Source organism: Dreissena polymorpha, chromosome 12, assembly GCF_020536995.1.
Source record: "Dreissena polymorpha isolate Duluth1 chromosome 12, UMN_Dpol_1.0, whole genome shotgun sequence".
Taxonomy (NCBI): domain Eukaryota; kingdom Metazoa; phylum Mollusca; class Bivalvia; order Myida; family Dreissenidae; genus Dreissena; species Dreissena polymorpha.
Window position 1 is genome coordinate 69,565,297 of NC_068366.1, and position 7,042 is coordinate 69,572,338.

Here is a 7,042-nt window from a genome sequence, read left to right on the forward strand (position 1 = left end):
TGTGCAAACAATGTCAAAGAGTTGTTAAATTAACAATTTGAAGGCAATTATGCTGAAAAAACATGAAAGTTCCCATGCAAATTTAGTCTGTATATCGACAAGTGTCTGCCAATAAATGTCAAACTAGTAATACAAAACTTACCACAAGTATGTAAAAGCACTAAGTACCTGTTGTGATCATTTTTAGTAAGATAGTGTAATTCTAAACAGTAGCAAATAACTTGTTTAGTAAAATGCATAATGCAATTAATATGATTTCCTTTCTATTGTGTAATTAATAAATTGGTTGTTACTTGTTAATCCAGTGATAAATGTTTTATGGCTAGTAAAAAACCAGTATTGTTAATTTTGTAAAAGGTAATAAAATAACACCACTTTATAATTACATATACGTAAATATTCTTGTACTGTAGGTTGATGACAGTGTTTTAGCATTACTTATTTTGTCACTATTATTTTATGTGCAAATAAATGATGTGAAGTGTTTTGTATCTCCACACAATACCACATACTTTTTTTACATATGTACTGTGTTATGTGTTATTTGAATGTTTAAATAAAAATATATGGATGATATAACATGATGCATGCTAATATTTGCATTCAAATTGTAACTATAGAGCTAAGTGTATGCAGTTTAGACTTTGATTTAAGAATTGCTACACAATGGCTAGTTTTTAGTGGCGACAAAATTTAAACTATTCAACAATAGTTTGCGAAAGAAAATTAGAAACCTGCAAGATACCTGTATTTATTAAATATTTTAATTGCGAAACAAGTATGTTGTTATGCTGTTACACATAATTATACATTGATAATAAATAAGAAGACAATTAGCGGTGTTAACGTTTACCAACAGTAGAAATCATTCTTCTGATGAAGTCAGTGGTATACAGACGAAAGCTCCAGGTATGGCTTTCATTACGTAGTGTGTGTTATTTGACAGTCTAAGACTTATTGGATTTCAAAAAAATCCTGTCAAATTTGTCAATCAAAATTTATTTGACTCATCACATGATTTTGGTTATGTTAAATCAGTAACTGTATGCTAAATGCAACTGCTTTAGCAAGCTGTCAAGTTGAATTGAGACATTTGATGAAACAAACTGTTTCCTTGGTAGGACCCGTACTTAGTGTCTATACGACGTACCATGACATCGAAAGTCTACAAGACTAACTAGGTAGAACGAGAAATATACTTCGACGTACAATTTTCACCGACCCTTGAGTGTTAGCCAATCAGAAGACACCTTACATCTGTTGCTTTTAGAGATATTTGACATTGAACATTATTATTATTTATACCAAATTATGGGACTATCGATCGCTTACTCATACATATTGTGCATACTTATTAAACATTATTATTATTATAATTTATACCAAATTATGCGACTCTTAACCGCTAACTCATAGATATTGTGCGTATTTATTGACCTGGCGTGGCGGAATTAACCTCTGACTTATGCAAGTTATGGTTATCACAAAATACGACCAACGGGGAGGTTATGATACATTATTTATCCCGTTATTGTTTGGTAACTGTTTGGTTACCGTTGGGAATTTCCTACACAGCAATGCGCTTGACAGTCTTGATACTCCGCCCCGCATGATCAATAAATACTCACAATATGCTGAATAATTTTTATTTTAAAAAGGTAACAGTTTAATCTTCTTAAAATGTGTATATAATCTATTTCAAGGCATTAAATACTTGAAACTTCTATGTTGTTTTTTTTGCCATTCTGATAGTTTTATTCATTTTGTCCTCAATTAAAGGAGATTTAAAACATTTATTATGAATAAATCTGAAGGAAAAGCAGCTCAAGAGACAAATGTTTTGATTGGCTGTTCAGAAAATGTGTACGTCGAAGTACAAACATGTATGTAGAAGTACAAATTGTACTTTGCCGTACAAATATATACTTCGAAGTGTATTATATATTTGTATGTCGACATACAATTATTGTACTTCGACGTACATTTCTCTTTTTACCTTGAAGGTCTTCTTGACTTTCAACCCAAATGGTACGCCATAGTATGTTTTTAGGGTTATCTTAAGAATGCTCCCACTTAAGGGATCAATACAGAGACCTCCCAGTCCTAGTGACTAAGCCAGTTAGCAGACACCACATCCACTATACCACAGCAACCGAACCAGCTTTAAATTCCTGTGGCTAGAAAACAAAAAAAAAGTATAAGATGCTAGATCTTTAAGCTAAGAACATGTCACTCGTTTTAAGATTTTTTTTGATGCGTTACTTAATTATTGCAACAATTTTAATATTTTGAACACAATCATGTCCATATATTTATTAAAAATACATGGTTATCAAAAAAACTTAAAAAGCTTTGCCCGAAAATAAGGTAGCACCTATAATCATATTACTACTATTACTACAACTACTAATACTGCTACTGATGCTGCTACTGCTACTGCTGCTACTGCTTCTACTGCAGCTACTACTACTGCTAGAACAACTACTACTACTGCTACTGTTGGTGGTGCTGCAACTGCCTTTACACTGCTACTGCTACTATTACTACTCCTGATTCTGCTACTACTACAACTACTAGTACCACTACCACTAGTCCCATTACCACTACCACTACTACCAGTATCACTAAAACTACCGCTACTACTACTACCTACAACTGCTACTACTGCTACTCCTGCTACTACTACTACTACTACTTCTACTACTACTACTACTACTACTACTACTACTACTACTACTACTACTACTACTACTACTACTACTACTACTACTACTACTACTACTACTAACTACTACTACTAATAATAATGCTACTGCTGCTGCTGCTGCTACTGCTGCTACTGCCGCTACTGCTGCTACTGCTACTGCTGCTGCTTTTGCTACTGCTGTTACTCCTGCTACTGCTGCTACTACTACTCCTACTGCTGCTACTGCTGCTGCTGCTGCTACTGCTGCTGCTGCTGCTGCTGCTACTACTACTACTACTACTACTACTACTACTACTACTACTTCTACTACTACTACTACTTCTACTACTACTATTACTTCTACTACTACTACTTTACTACTTCTACTACTACTACTACTACAACTACTACTACTACTACTACTTATAATAATAATAATAATGCTACTGCTGCTACTGCTGCTTCTGCCGCTACTGCTGCTACTGCTACTGCTGCTGCTGCTGCTGCTGCTGCTACTGCTTCTACTGCAGTTAATACTACTACTACAATAACTAGTACTACTGCTACTGCTGGTGGTGTTGGTACTGCTACTACACTGCTACTGCTACTATTATTACTCCTGATTCTGTTACTTCTACAACAACAACTACTACCACTACCACCAGTCTCACTACCACTACCACTACTACCAGTCTCACTACCACTACCGCTACTACTACTACTACTACTACTACTACTACTTCTTCTACTACTACTTCTACTACTACTACTACTACTACTACTACTACTACTACTACTACTTCTACTACTACTACTACTACTACTACTACTACTACTACTACTACTACTACTACTACTACTACTACTACTACTACTACTACTACTACTACTTTTACTACTACTACTACTACTACAACTACTACTACTACTACTACTACTACTACTGCTTCTACTACTACTACTGCTACTACTACTACTACTACTACTACTGCAGCTACTTCTGCTACTACTGCTACTTTCTACTCCTTCTACTGCTGCTACTGCTGTTACTCCTGCTACTGCTGCTAGTGCTACTACTGCTGCTACTGCTGCTACTGCTGTTACTGTTACTACTGCTGCTGCTACTGCTGCTGCTGCTACTGATGCTGCTACTGCTTCTACCGCAGAAACTTTTACTACTACAACACCTACTAATACTGTTACTATTGCTACTGCTGCTTCTGTTGCTACTACTGCTGCAGCTGCTGCTACTGCTGCTACTACGCTGCTACTGCTGCTGCTACTGCTGCTGCTGCTGCTGCTGCTGCTGTTACTGTTGCTGCTGCTGATGTTATTGCTGCTACTAGATGCCGCTATTTTTACTTAAACTGAAAAAGTTACTATAACACGTTGCTTGCAGATGAGAAAATTACTCCCACACCGGTCGACACACGACATTCTCTCGTCGCTCTCTCAACGCTCTCTCGACGCGCGACAAATCAGTCGACAGTCAATCTTGACTGTCGACTGATTTGTCGCGCGTCGTATTGAGCGTCGAGAGAATTTCGTGTGTCGACCTGGTGATTTTAGGTCGACAGGCGACATTCTCGCGATATATCATATTGACTGTCGACTGATTTGTCATGCGTCGAGAATGTCGCGAGAATGTCGAGTGTCGCGCTTGAATGTCGACACACGACATTCTCGCGACATTCTCGCGATATTCTCTCGACGCTCAATACGACGCGCGACAAATCAGTCGACAGTAAAGATTTTCTGCGATTTTTTTTCTAAAACCCACCGCGATATGCGACACTCAAATATTGACTGTCAACTGATTTGTCGCACGCCGAGAGATCGTCGAGAGAATGTCGTGTGTCGACCTAGGGGTTTTTAGGTCGACAAGCGACAATTGCGCGATATTGGCTCGATAGATCGTATTGAGCGTCGAGAGAATGTCGTGCGTCGAGAGAATGTCGTGTGATTTTTAGGTCGACAGGCGACATTCTCGCGATATATCATATTGACTGTCGCGCTCGAAGGTCGACACACGACATTCTCGCGACATTCTCGCGACATTCTCTCGACGCTCAATACGACGCGCGACAAATCAGTCGACAGTCAAGATTTTCTGCGCATTTTTTTTTCTAGAACCCAGCTTGATATGCGACACTCAAATATTGATTGTCGCATGATTGTCGCGCGTCGTATTGAGCGTCGAGAGAATGTCGAAGGTCGACACGCGACACTCAACTTGGCACTATCCGGATTCCGTACTTTTATGAGTGCATACGTACAGCTCAACGTTCTTCCTGATCAAACCAAATTCCATGTAAAAATATTAAGTCTCAAGAATGTCTTTAAAATCGAGTTCAATCAATCGAATACATCGTAACAAACATGTTACCATCGACATCTGTTAGCGTATTTTTGTGGAGAAATGCTCAAAACAAAATGTTTGTATAAAACCTTTGTCACATCGACAGCCAAAGTTTTGAAATGACGATTCAATATAAATTATGGAGGTGCCGGAGATAGTCGATGTATCATGTGTGGTTGATTAGACACGTGATCTATCTTGCGATGGATTCCGTATAGTTTCCGCATATTTTCAAATTCGGAATACTCGGTGTTATCCACTGCAAAATCTTACTTATTTTCATGAACCATGGACATGTTTGAAACTTAGACTTAATCATTCTTCTGCGAGCACAACATATTACATAAGTTTTTATGATTTGCAAATAACGGATATATTTTTGATCTGTCTGTGTTTATTTATGGCAGAAAATTGTGGCTGATATTACCTGTTTTCCAAGCGGCTAATTTCGATGAAAAAAGCTATTATCAGTTGCAACTCTCAGCTGGGTGTCGGACTATTGCACATATGTACTTTTCGTTTTATGGTCCCTTCTTTGAGATAATCCAGTTACGAGGAAACTGTCATCTTTGATTAGCCTTGATATTAATGTACGTTTGTGCATTTAAAGCACAAATCTTTGAAGAAAAGGCAAGCATTCGGCGTCCGAACTATGTTTAAAATGTTGGGTTAGCCAGTTTCTCATTACTGGCTTGAGTTATTTCTTTTAAACTTTAACATGCTTTCGTAATTAAATTGACAACCTAGGCGAAGTCTGGTTACTCTAGTTTAAAATTTGTAAAAAATCGAGGCCATTTTACACCTAAAAATGTGCATATATACTGAAAAGGCAGGTTGAAGTTTTGCGGTAAGCTAGTTTGCAGTGGAATAAGTGGTTTCATTCAAACTAAAAACATATGTTCCCCAACATGACCCCATCAACACAGTTGGCTAAATCTAGTTTGGACTTTGACATAAGTAAGGACGTTTTAACATTTTGAAATTGTACATATATGCTTCAAAACAGCTTAAAGCACATCAGATATAGATATTTTCTTCAAACTTGATCAAGACACTCTATTAACTCATTTAGCTATAATAATCAAACAATAGTTTATACATGGGCCGTGAGGTTGCAGATGAGGTCAATTTCATAATTGCTGAATGTTAATAACAATTTATGCTCAATAACTCTTTACAATTTTAACTATTGTTTTAAGACTTTGCAGTACATATCTTGTTTAGTATCTAGAATGGGATTTCATATGGAATGTGTAGGGTCAATGTCACTGTTTGTAGACATCGAATAATTGTTTCATTTTGTATGTACGCAATAACTTAGAAATGAAATTGAGCAATTGCAATGGAACATAATAAATATATTCCGTTTGCCTATGGATTGCAGATTAAATGGGGGGAGGGGGGGGGGGGGAGTTATCATCGTTGATGTCACACGTACTAAAGCAGCCAATAGCATTTACAAGAACACGGAAATTCAAACGCGCTGTAATTCGACGGCACTTGCTATAAGAATGTATTTCTTGCCGTTATTCATGTTTGCCATACACCATATCTGATACAAAAAACAAACACATGCATTCATGTCTGATATATTTTCGTTTCTTTTATTTCAAACTCAAGTGAATGTAAACGTTAAATTACTTACCTTACCGTTAAATTGAATCTTATCTTATCTTTTAAGTATGCTTACTTTGTTAAAGTAAATAATATTTCGTATCTATATGATAAAACATTTAGGTATTTGTTTTACCGATATAACTTGTATATTTGTGTATGTGTTGCTTAACTTTTAACTATCAATTACGGACAAACATAGAATATTATATGTACTCTTACAATCAATACATGATAAGAACAGGGTAAACTAAGTATATATATATATATATATATATATATATATATATATATATATATTTGATAATTTTCTTTACTGCTTCAAATTAAGATAACGATAAACCAACACAATTTAAATGGTAGTATATTATTTGAGTGAACAA